This window comes from Mirounga leonina, unplaced genomic scaffold (assembly GCF_011800145.1).
Source record: "Mirounga leonina isolate KUSES-001 unplaced genomic scaffold, KU_Mleo_1.0 Mir_91, whole genome shotgun sequence".
Classification (NCBI taxonomy): Eukaryota; Metazoa; Chordata; class Mammalia; order Carnivora; family Phocidae; genus Mirounga; species Mirounga leonina.
The window spans coordinates 19,041,050-19,054,043 of record NW_023270839.1 but is presented as its reverse complement, the minus strand read 5'-3'; positions in this window follow the sequence as shown (position 1 = coordinate 19,054,043).

The following is a 12,994-nucleotide window of genomic DNA, read 5'->3' as shown; positions in this document are numbered from 1 at the left end:
TACATTTCTTTCATTCTTAACTTTTAGTTTTCCTTGGAGTTAATACTTGCCTTACTTTTTCATTTGCTTAGTTTTCTATGTTACTGTCACTAATTTGTCCTCAAATTCTCCACCAGAAATGTAAATCTCTCAGTATGTCAGATGATTCATCGACTTATTTTCTCCTCTTTAACCTCCTCCTCCTTTTGATACTTCCTTGATGTCCCAATTTACTGGTTGCCCTGTAGGTAATGTCCTGGGACTTCCCTTCAGCGTGCTTCTGGATCTTCCTTCCTTTGATTTGCTTTTATGTTGGATCTTCTTCCTTCCTCTTTCTTTGCTTATTCTCTCATTTTGGTGGGACCTTATTTCTTAAAGTACCTTATTTCCTAAAGGATGGTCTATGGACCAGCAGCTTTGCATCATCTGAGAACCTTTTAGAAATGATGAATCTCAGGCCCCACCCCAGATCTACTGAATCAAAATCTACATTTTAAGAAGTTCCCGAGGTGATCCATGTGTACTTTAAGGCTTAGAAAGCACTCTGATAGCTCACAAGAGGGGTAAAAATAATTTAAGAACTTGCATTTATTTATATACGTGTATTCTATTCTCACTTTTGACTGATAGTTTGGGAATAAAATTCTAAGTTGGAAGTCATTTTCTATCTGAATTTTCAAGATATTTTCCCATTGTCTTCTAACCTCCAGCGTTGTTGTTAAGTTTAATTACATTATAATTTCTGGTTTTTTGTGTGTGACCTTTTTGTGGTTTTTTGTTTACTCTTATTTCCAGGTTTCTGAAATTTCATGATAATGTGCTTTGGTGAAGGTCTTTGTTATTGTTATTGATTGTTCTGTATATTCAGTGAACCCTTTTAATCTGGGGACTCTGGTTCTCAATATTTTCTTGTATTATTTCTCCAAATGTTTCCTTTATTATCTGTTCCTGGAACTCCCTGTTGGGAAGATATTGGACTTCCTGACATACTTCTCTAAATTTTCTTATCTTAAATCTTTTATTTTCATTTCTTCCTATCTCTGTTTTGCTTCTAGGGAGATTTTTCTCAACTTTATTGACTAATTCTTCTATTAATTTTACTTATTTCTGCCATCATATTTTTAATGTACAGGAGTTCTTTATATTCTCTGGATGTCCCATTTTATGGCATCCCATTTTTTTCTTACATAGGTACATCATATTTTTTATCTCACCAGAAAAAGTGTAGGTTTTTTTTTTTTTTAAGTTTTCCTCTCCCTCCTGCATTGTCTCTGTTTCCTCTAAGTCTCTTTATTTAGTTTGTAGTTTTTATCTTCTGTCTTCATTAGATGACTTAGAGGATTTCTTCAAATGTCTGGTGACACCTGGCTATTAGTTCACATTAAGAGTGAGGCACTAAAGTGACCTCAGAAGCTCTGTGCATATAGTCTGACCTGGTTGAGTAGGGACTTCACTGTAGGTTGATTAGGCAGAGACCTAAAACTGTGTAGTAAAATGCTTACCTGTTAGTATTGGTAGCTTTTTATCTTTTGTTGTTCAGTTTCCCTGGAAGGGAATCTCTATTCTCTTGTCTGGTGGTGTTGGTAATGGTTGGTGACAGGAGAGGCATGTGGCTGGCTGCCAGCATTCTGAGGGCTGAGTGGGGAAAGAAGTGGAGGTGGTGACACCCATTTCAGTACATGGACTCCCTTTCAAATTGCCTGTTCACAGCTGTCTGTTTTCCTCAAATCTTCCTCCTCTCCCTAGAGTAAATTTTCCATCTTTTGCTGGAATTTGGCAGGAAATCTGTGAGACTAGGATTCTTCTACCAGTTTCCAATCCATCATCCTATTTTCAGATTCATCTGCACTTCTCCCTTTAGGGGTACCTAAGCTTTCCTAGTGTTTTAAACCACCAATTAACTTACTTTTTCACTCTCAGACCCCGTTCCTAAATGCAGACTCCCAACTCTATCTTTTGGGTTTTTTTTTTTAATTGAGTATAACTTATACAGTAAGGTACAAAATCATAGATATACAGCTAGTTGAATATTTACATAAAAATACATCTTGAGGGGCGCCTGGGTGGCTCAGTTGGTTAAGCGACTGCCTTCAGCTCAGGTCATGATCCTGGAGTCCCGGGATTGAGTCCCGCATTGGACTCCCTGCTCAGCGGGGAGTCTGCTTCTCCCTCTGATCCTCCCCCTCTCATGCTCTCTGTCTCCCATTCTCTCTCAGATAAAAAAAAAAAATACATCTTGAGTAACCACCACCTCAGTCAAGACATAGAACATTTTCATCTCATCTGAAGATTCCCTTGTGCCTCCTCCCAGAAAATAATCCCAAGCAAAAGTAACCACATTTTAACTTCCATCACCAAAGATTAATTTTGTCTCTTCCAGATCCTGATAATCATGGAATCCTGCAGTGTGTATTCTTCTGTGTCTGGTTTCTTTCACTCACCATTATGTCTGTACTGGTACTTTGTTTTCAGTTGCTGGTCTTGGCTTCTGATTCACCATCCTTTTGTCTCCTTCTCTTGACTCTCCAACCCCCCCCATCCCCCCTCACAATCCAGCGCCTCCTTCAGCCTCCTGAAGGTATGGGGTGATGGACCCATGCTGGAATGGCTCCTGCTGATGGGTGTGCACAGTTTCCTCCCTAATTATCCACAGTTGGCTCTTTGAACTTGGGCCAGTTGTACACCTGCCACTCCATGTAAACATGGGCTTATTGTTTCAAAAGCTAAATGATGTGTGTGAAAGGGTATGTATGTGTACATGTGTGAGAGATCCTGATCTAGATTTCTGGCTCTGTCAGGGATGCATCCTTTGATCTGAGCAAGTCTGTTTCTCTGTCCCTGTTTCTCATTCCCCCAAGCCTCTTTGAGCCAACAAATACTGAGAACTTCTTCAGGGTCAGCAGATTTTAGGCTGGTGAAAAGGAGACTCATTCTGACTTAGTGGTCTCATCCCTTCCCACCAGTGCACCCCTCAGTGCTGAGCTGCCCATAGTCAGCCTGCTTCATGACCTGCACCCCTGTTCCCACTGCTCTTTGCCCTCCATTTACATAAATATTAATATTAAATACATATATATGTACAAACATATATATATAGTTAGCTTTGAAAGTCAAAAATATTTAAAATAGCAAATTAAAAACTGTATGAAAAGGTGAATATTTAATAATGAAAAATTGACAGAAATAATATTGATATTTTTTAGAAGTGTGTTCTTAAGAAACTAAGTATGTAAAGTTATTATCTTGGAATTAAGAGCCAGTAATCCCAGGTGCTGGAAAATCTCTTTCTGAATCTATATAAGTCAATGTTAATTATACTTCAATAAAACAAACAAACAAAAAAAACTTTCAAACTTTAAACTTCCAAACTTCTAACTTTCCTCTGGATCCTCTGGCCAGCTCTTATTTGATAACTTTGAGAACATCTTACTGAAACTTGTTAATTATCTTTTTGTAGAGATTGCAATCTTTTAATACCTAGCTACATTTTTTGTTTCAAAGAAAGCATTTACTGATGGTCTTGGTCTTTTGTTTCATCACCTATAGACAGAGTATTCTATATAAAGTTATTATTAATTTCAATATGTACAGAATGTACTTCAGTTTGATTTAGAATTTTACTGCAGTGACAGACTGTGCAGGGAAGAGTTGTGTTTGGCAAGTATTCTCAGTATAAATGGAACAACAGTCATTGATATTGGCTTTAAGATGTAGAGACTGATTTCATTTTCTTCTTCCATATTTTAGATACCAAAAGAAAGTCTGACTCTGTCACCTCTGATCTCAGTGCTCTCCCACCCAGTGTCCTCAGAGGGGCAGCCCCTGATGGAGCTGGTCCCCTGCCTCTTGTCCGAGCCTTCCAGGAATGGGGCTCCCAGGACTTCTGCTTCTGGACCACTCCTCTGCACTGGGAGGTGTATGGGAGGGTCTCGTGGTTGCCTGACTCATGTCTAAGTGGGAAGCATCTGCTTCACAGGGCTCCTCTACTCAGCCTTTTTGGGAAGCGGGAGGATGGGAAGGGCTGGCAATATGATATGGGCAAGACAGGAGGTTGTAGGAACTGAGTGATGAAGATGGCCCAGAAGGGGCTGTGGGAAGAGGGTCTGGGAAGTGGTAAAAATGGGGAGGGGCTGCAGAGAGCCAAAAAGTCTGAGCACAGTGGCTGGATGACTTCTGAAATAACATTTTATACCAATAAATATACTGGTACTCCACTTTTAAATAGCACAGAATACTGTAAATTGGTGTTGCAATGATCAGTAAGTACTAACTCATCTTCCAAATCTCCTCTTAAGGATTCCTCCTCTGGGAACCTTTTTCCACACATCCCATTTAGATTTTTTTTCTTTTTGATTACTTGTGTTATCTTATATCCCAGCCCCTGAGCTTCTAGATAATTGTGTAAAGGGGGAGGTTGCAGTGGGCTGGGAGGAATTAAAATCTGCCACTTCAGGTTTGGTTCTGGGTAAACTCAACCACTTTTAGGAAATGCTTATTTTGGAGATCTCCACCACCATCCTGTAGTCCAGATGGCAGCTAAGCATAGCGGGGAGCTTCAACAGCCTTGAGGGGATGTAGCCCAGCATTTACCTGGGGTTTTCTGGGGTCTCCTGGGCCTGGGCTTTGGGCTCTTTCTTACACCATAGCTGATACCAGCAGCTGGTGGCACAACTGTCCTATTTTATGCTGGCCTGGTCAGGGCCAGGACCCTGCTGACTCGGACCCACCTCAGCTCTCTTGGCAGCTGAGAATAGTCTGTGCCTCATCCAGACCCTGTCCATCCTTTGGCTTAGACTGGTGTCTGCTTCTGTCACACCTCACGCCTTTCCATGGCAGAACTAGACTGGTCCCTGGCTCTCAGCTTAGCTACCTTCTACACCCTCAGTGAGAGCTCAGAAAGACTCCTGGATCTCTTCCATACCATAAGGGGGCCTAGAGAGATTGGGGGCCACCGTTGCTGGCTCTTGCCCTACCTAGACCCTTTCTCAATCATTTCTAACAACACCATGGGCATCACCAAGTTGAACAGATGCTTCTCTCAGAGGATGTGACTTTTCCCAGGATGCATCTTCGGAGAGAGGACCAAGCCCACAGTTGTGCATAATGCCCTCTCAGGGTTTGGGGCTGAAGCAGGAGCTGAGATACATGACTCTCTGACTTCTTTTTATTCTCCATGCTCCCCATACTGGAACTATAGGGCCTTTCTCCATTCATCTTTTTTTTTTTTAATTTTATTTATTTATTTGAGATAGTGAGAGAAAGAGCGTCAGACAGAGAGAGAGAGTGCACAAAGTGGGGGGAAGAAAGAGAGGGAGAAGCAGACTCCCTGCTGAGCAGGGAGCCAGATATGAGGCTGGATCCCAGGACCCCAAGATCATGACCTGAAACAAAGGCAGATGCTTAACAGACTGAGCCACCCAGGTGCCCCTCCATTCATTTTTAAGTTGGGTGAGCATGTGCCCTAAGCACACAGGACTCACATTTCAAAGCTTTGCTTGTGATATGTAAAGGGAAATTTTGGCAACTTAATTTTTCTCACAATGTCTAGCCTTCAGGCCTTGTCTCTGGAGAGTTGACTTTGAGACTTGAAGTAGAAGAGGGGGGCCCCTTTTGTGTTCTCATCTCCAGCTTTGACAACAGGGGCCATTGGCCAAGAGGGGGAAGATGAGCAGGAGGAAGGGTCAAAACATTAAAAACACATTTACATATATATTTTAAAATCCTGCTACATGAGAAAAGATATCAACCGTAGCTGTGGCCGAGGAGCATGATGGGGGGCCAGGCTTGACCCCCAGTGCTCAGTTCCATCTCAATCACTCACTGCACCCCCCGTGGGGCTAGAGGGAAGGAAGAGTTCTTGGCATGAGAGGGGAGCCTCAGGTGCTACTCTAGTTGGTCGCAGGAAGGGGTCAGGTTGGCTGGGGCTACAAGCCTTGAGGTGGCACAGATGTACCCACCTTTCCTAAACCCTGGCAAGCTGATCATTGTCTCAGGGTCCTCCCCCTTGAGGTTGTTGGTTTGTTGGGTGTTTACAGGAAAACTACCACAATTCAGATGAGTCAATGCTAGGTGGAGAGAGAAGAGTATATTTCATATGAACCCTGGGCAGCACAGCAGGATACCTGAAACTCTGGACACGGATCTGGGTAGCGTTCTCCTGTGAAATCTGGTGATGTGGTGGAGGCCACCACTGAAGTTTAGAGAATGATTTTTTTCTACTGAGATAAACTAATCCACGGAAATAAAAATCGATAGAGGGCCTTATTCATGCTTACGACAGTTCAGTTTTGGTTTGTGTTTTGAAATGTATAAAGGGCTTAACTAATCTTTTTTAAAACTATGAGCTAGAACATAAAAGTTATAAATATAATAAATTTAAATGCTCACACACATTTCCAATGTGTGGAAAGTTTATGAAAAGAGGAATCTGAGGGACGCCTGGGTGGCTCAGTCATTAAGCATCTGCCTTCGGCTCAGGTCATGATCCCAGGGTCCTGGAATCGAGTCCCACATTGGGCTCCCTGCTCATCAGGGAGCCTGCTTCTTCCTCTCCGCTCCCCCCTGCTTATGCTGTCTCTCTCTCTATCTCAAGTAAATAAATAAATTAAATCTTTAATTTAAAAAAAAAAGAAAGAAAGAAAAGAGGAATCTGAGAGGAAAAAACCAATAGGGCAGAATGGGGGGCAGGCAGAGCCCCCTAGAGATGGAGGAAGCCAGGCAGGGAAAGCAGAAGAGTCTTACAGGGAGGTTGGTCCAGTTACATCAGTAGGGTTTTTGTTGTTGTTGTTGTTGTTTTTAAGATTTTATTTATTTATTTGACAGAGAGAGACACAGTGAGAGAGGGAACACAAGCAGGGGGAGTGGGAGAGGGAGAAGCAGGCTTCCCGCAGAGCAGAGAGCCCAATGTGGGGCTTGATCCCAGGACCCTGAGATCATGACCTGAGCGGAAGGCAGATGCTTAACGACTGAGCCACCCAGGCACCCCACATCTGTAGTTCTTGAGACATGCTCTTATTTCTTAGCTCATCCTGAAGTTCATGTACATGCTACCACTGCCTCCAGACAAAATTAATTAGCTGAATGATGTTTGTTTATAGCTCTTCTATGGCTCTTTATTTCGAAATTCCAGAGGCTCTATTCTGGGTCAGATACCAGCCCCAGCACTCCAGAACCTGCAGTGTAATGTCCCAGGTTCTGAGACTCTGATGTGTTCCATTGGCTGAGAGACGTGGAGTAGAACACAGATTTATGCCTGACAGAAGCTTTGTTAGGTGGGGATCAGGCCTGTTTTTACTGCCCTGGCTCACCCTCTCTTGGGGACATGGTAGACATTCAATAAATACCTGTTGGATGAATGAATGGATTGGCTGGGTGGTATCCTGTCCATTGCTTAGAGAAAGGCTTATTCATTCCAATAGCCCTAGAATGAGAAGGACCAGTGCTTCTTTCCTGCTTGGTCCTGAGCAGTCCTGGACAGGAAATGGTCCTTTCTCTTTTGTCAACAGAGTGAATAATCACTTCCTCATGAGGCAAGAGAGCAGACCTGCCTGTGCCTCGATCTTGACATGCTAATTAGTGCTGAATGCTGAAGCATGTGTCATCCCTGCCTCACACGATACATCTTGCCACCTGTCTCATCATTCACTTCAGGACTTTTGCCTAGAATTGAGACTCAGCTTGGCATCAGCTCTGTCTCCTCCTCCCCCTGTCAGGTGTCTCCTCTCCTCCATGACACTGTCATCAAGTGTTTTTCTAGGGGAAGGTAAAGGGAGAGGAGTAACTGAACCCTTCTTTCCTGAAGTTAAGGTGGGTGAGGGAAGAGCTGAGACCCAAATGAAAAGCCCAGAACTAGATCTACTCCTTCAGGCAAGGCTGGATCCAGGGACACTCTCATGCTCCCCCTTGCCTGCAGTTCTGTTGGAGAGAGTCCGTCTTGCAGATGGTGGTTAAAAACACTGCCTCTGGACTAGATCCCCAGGCTGACCTGGGGGCAGTCCCTCAACCAATTCCTGCCTCAGTTCTCTCATTTGTAAAATGAGGATAATAATAACACCTGCCTCGTAGAGTTTTGGGGGATGAATAAATATGTTATATATGTAAAGTGCTTTGAATGGTGTGATATATGGCCTAGATCCATGTTTCATGGAACCTGAAGTTGATTTAAAATTAGCTACAAAAGTATTTATTTGGAATGATAAAAGAAATCACACAAAAATAGGGGTGCCTGGGTGGCTCAATCGGTTAAGCGTCTGCCTTTGGCTCAGGTCATGGTCTCAAGATCCTGGGATCGAGCCCTGCATCGGGCTCCCTGCTCAGTGGGGAGCCTGCTTCTCCCTCTCCCTCTGCCTCTCCCTCTGCTTACTGCTCCCCCTGATTGTGCTCTCTCTCTCTGTCTCTCTCAAATGAATAAATAAAATCTTTTTTAAAAAATCACACAAAAATACAAATTTTAAAAGGCTGATAAATGCCAAAACATCACAAAATTTTTAAAGTAACATACTATTTAATTAATTGCCATTAATTAACCTCTGTACCTTTCCCTTTGCTGTTTGGTTGCATATTCTTTGATTTCTCTTTATTTGACACAGATTTTATAATATCATTTTCTTTAGAACAAATAGAAAACAATCTTCTCTCTATCTTGGTTGATTGAAGATTTTTTAAAAATTAAAATTCTGACATATGTGGCTTGCATGACATTCCTATTGGACCGTGCTGCTCTAGACCCTTTTTCCAGAAGCATTCACATGCATACATACCCACATCATTCTGTATATAATTTCCAGAACCACTGAGAGTGCCCCAAATCCCATCCATGGGCCCTAGTCCCAGATTAAGAATCTCTGAGTCAGGAATGTCATGGTTTTCACCTGGCTTAGCATCAACCACACCGTCACTGCATAGATGGGGAAACTGAGCACCAAGCTCTCCTGCGAGTCCAACCAGCTGAGCCCTGGGTCCAGATCCTCTGGGGATGGGGGGGTGCCTGGCCTTGCCATACCTGCGTGAAGGGCTGGCACTGGGGGTTACCTCATAGACGGTGATGCTGCAGCTCAACCTCTGTAGCTCCCCTCGACAATCTGGTGGTCTGAGATGAGACCCACATCACTTCAGGGAGATGTTAAATCACTCGTCAGCGAGTTGTATTTCTCAGGACTTCTACAGTCCAGGGATGGCTCTGGAGGCCATGGTGGGGCGGGCAGGCTCCAGGCTAGGCTAAGCCCAGACTGGGGAAGGGGACACAGACTTTTAGTCCAGAGGGCATAATCCTGGGCTCTGCCACTCACCAGCTGTGTGACTCCGTGCATTGCTTCATGTGTGACCTACTTTGGAATAAGTTGTTCTTCAGAGTTTTCTACATTTTATGTTTACTTTTTCATTACATTTTACATCTGGTTCATGCAAATTAGAAATATTTTCCATTCAGTTAGTCCTGACTTTTTCATAGACTCTTATTAATTTTCTTTTTTTGGTCAATTCTGTAATAATACTTCTTATTTTATTTTTTTAAGATCTTATTTATTAGAGAGAGAGAGTGAACTTGAGCAGAGGGAGAGGCAGAGGGAGTGGGAGATGGAGAAACAGGCTCCCCACTGAGCAGGGAGCCTGATGCAGGGCTCGATCCCAGGACCCTGGGATCATGACCTGAGCCAAAGACACACACTTTACCGACTAAGCCACCCAGGTGCCCCTGTAATAATACCTTTTAGATCCATTTGTACTAAGTTAACGTTAATTCAGTTTCATTTGCCTTGAAAAACAAATCATGCTGTTCAATTACATAGTGGATTGACAGTGAAATAACTGAATTCGTGTCATTTCAGGAAAACACTTGGTGTTGCTGCGGACGCTGAACAGTTTATTTATTTTAAGATTTTATTTATTTATTTGAGAGAGAGAGAGACAGAGATAGCAAAAGAGAGCATGAACGGGAAGAAGAGAAGCAGGCTCTGTGCTGAGCAGGGAGCCCAATGTGGGATTCCATCCCAGGACCCTGGGATCATGACCTGAGCCGAAGGTAGACGCTCAGTCGACTGAGCCACCCAGCGCCCCCCAACATCGAACAGTTTAAATGGCTAACTTCACAAAGTTTTCTTCTATAATATTCATAGTCTAAGAGTTTCCTGATTGGCCTCTGTTACCTTTATTAGAAAGTTTGCTGTTTGAGTCGAATGGAAATCTTCTAAACTCCTAGGATCAGCCAAAGGGAAGGGGGGAGGGTAAAGCTGAGGATGAGGGGCTTAGAACCAGAGAGACCAGAGCCCCATGTAGCTCTCCAAATTCTGCTCAGGGCCTGCCACTGTGACTGCCTTTATTATGCTACCCAGGCTGCTGGCTGCAGAGAGCTGCCAAGGAGGTCTGGCCTCTCCTCTGCTCTCATACGCTCAACCCTCCTCCCTAAGAGGCTTGCCTGGCTCAGGCGGGGGCTGGGCTGCAGGGTTTCCACCCTTCTGCCCCTACCCTGTCCCAGACCTTCAGCCTCCGGGGATCCAGCTTCTGGCCACTGCTCCTAGGACTTGTCTCCCCTCCTCGCTGCGTCTGCAGTCGTGATGCTCCACGTCTGAAAGGGGTGCTCCACTGCGGGTCCTGGGGCCCTGCCAGAGGTTTCTGGAGATGCTGGTTGGCCCAGCCTCTTGGGGAAGAAGGGAAGATGCTAGGCTAAGGTAGTGACCCAGGGGTGGAGCCCAACCTGTTTATAGGATTGTGGCTCCTTGGATGTGGGCAGATTCACAGCCCCATCCCACTGGAATAGTTACTGCCAGCTGGCCAGGGAGCTGACATCTGGGCAGAAGCCGGTCCTGGAGTGGAGCCAGAAGGGTTGGTATGGAGAGACTGACAACGAGGGGACCCCCTGGCCACCCTCACCAGGTAACAGTGTCTCACTTGGGGCAGGGCCCGGGGCCAGGGTGCATTCTGAGAAGCTTGACGCAGCGCAAACCGAGGTGATCCTGGCCTCTGGGGAAGGCCAGGGTCCCAAAGCTAGGGGTCTCTGCCTAGGCAGAGGCCGAGGGTGGGAGGCAGAGGGTAAGAGAGTCCGTGCTTGGGGATGGAGAGTTAGGGGAGGGTGGATGAATGACCAATATCCATAGACATGAGGGCCTGTGTTCTCCTTAGAGCCTCTTACCCTCCTCCCCGCCAAAGCTCGCATGCCACGTCAGAGAACACAGTGGCTGTGTGTCACAGGACGACACCCCACCAGGCCCAGAGTTCGTCATTGCAGGGAGTGGACCTCCTGGAACTGGCGGGGACCAAGGAACCCCCTTGTGTGTCCCCAGAGCTTTGCAGGCCAAGTCCCCATCCGCTGCCAATTACTTCCTAGGCCAAGAGAGGAAGCTGCAACCAGGCCAAAAAGATCTACAAACTGCTAGCCCCACTCCTTCCACATGCTTCCTCTCTGCCAGATTTCTCATCCTCTGCTGTGGACCAAGGCCAAGAGGGACTGGCTCTTCGGGTCTCCCCGGGTGCCCCAGGCAGGGGCCATGAAAGAGGCTAAGTGTGCCAAGCTCACCATCCTGAGGCATTTATCTCATTCTCAGACTTTGCCAGGCTTCTGGAGCCTTGGCCCTGAGACCCAGGCCCGAGTCAGATCCAGCCAAGTAGCCCCAGACTGGTGCTCCTGGAGAAGACTTGCCTGGCTCAAGCCAGGTACCCGGCCATCCTGGGAAATACAGAGAGGGAACCCTCCATTGAAGAACAACACCTCCTGCCCCAGCCCCTGTCAGCCTGAGGTATAGAGGAGCCCCCTCACCAAGGTGGACATTAGTGAAAACGCCCAGATGGCTGCCTGGGAAGACCCCAAGGCTGCAGGAGCAGGGCGGTGGAGGGGGCCTAGCTCTAGCTCCGTCTGCTCCTCCCATCAGGAGCTTGAGCCCCAGAACCCAGCTGTGGAGGTTTCTGATGTATCTGTGTTCATCCTCATCTCCCTGGAGAAGACTGGGCATCCTTTTCCTGCTACCCTCTGCCTGCTCTAGACACAGCCTAGGGGCAAAACTGAAGCCCAATGCGCCGTGACTCTGGGGGCTTGAGTCTGCCCACATGCCTGGAAAGCACATCGCCTCCAGCTGATGCTGTTGGGATTGGTTGAATCCCAGAGATCAGGCCCTTAACTCCCAGCCTTCAAGTTGGCTCCCAGGGCAGGCTCAGCAGTGGCCTCACCCAGCCTCGTTCCTGCTGGAACAGGGGACTGGAGCCTGCCCTGGCAGTAGGAGGTGGGCCGGCAGAGCAGGCCAGGCATCCAGGACTGGCTCTGGGACGTGCCTGCTGCATGATCCAGGAGCATCGGCTCAGCATGACTCAGGAGATACAGGGCCCGAGGCTGGGCCTGAAGTCTCCACTCCTCTCTCCAACCTCTCCTGCCACAGTGGGTTGCTTGGGGCCAGCAGGGGGAAAGGCAGCTTGCTCATTTTCTTCTTGCTGGTGAAGACCCCATGGTCTGGACCCCTGTATGGGGACTCCAGCCCCGTCAAACTTGCTTGGGTCACTTCCCCGGTGATGGGCAGGGGCCAGCCCTGAGCCTCTCCACAGGGAGGAGGCTGGAGGAGGCCCTGGGGTCCCTGCATAGGGAGAAACAGGGGCTGAGACTCGCAGCAGGGAGGTACTCCCGGGAGCCTACAGGAGCCTTCTCCTGCTGGAGAAGCCCTCCATAGCATTCAGGGTCAGTCATCAATTAAGGCAGTATTTCAGACAGGAGGACATTTCAACAGGGGAGGGGAAGACCCAATGCCCTCAGGAGAATCATATCAATTAGTTAGTTCAGTACCATATTGGTCTAAAACAAATCTAAGAAATTCTGTTTCGATATCCAGAGGGCAGTGGGGGAAAGTTGCATGCTTTTACAAAGGAGCCAAGTCCTGGGGAGGTAGAGCAGTACAGGGGATGTGAGCTTTGGCCTTGAAGACAGAAGGGCTTGAATCCTGCCTAGGTCGCCTGCTAACTCTGTGGCCTATGCAAACTTTTCTAAGCCTCAATTCTCTCGTCTGTAAAATGGGAGGAAATGAGAGTACTATCTTAGGAG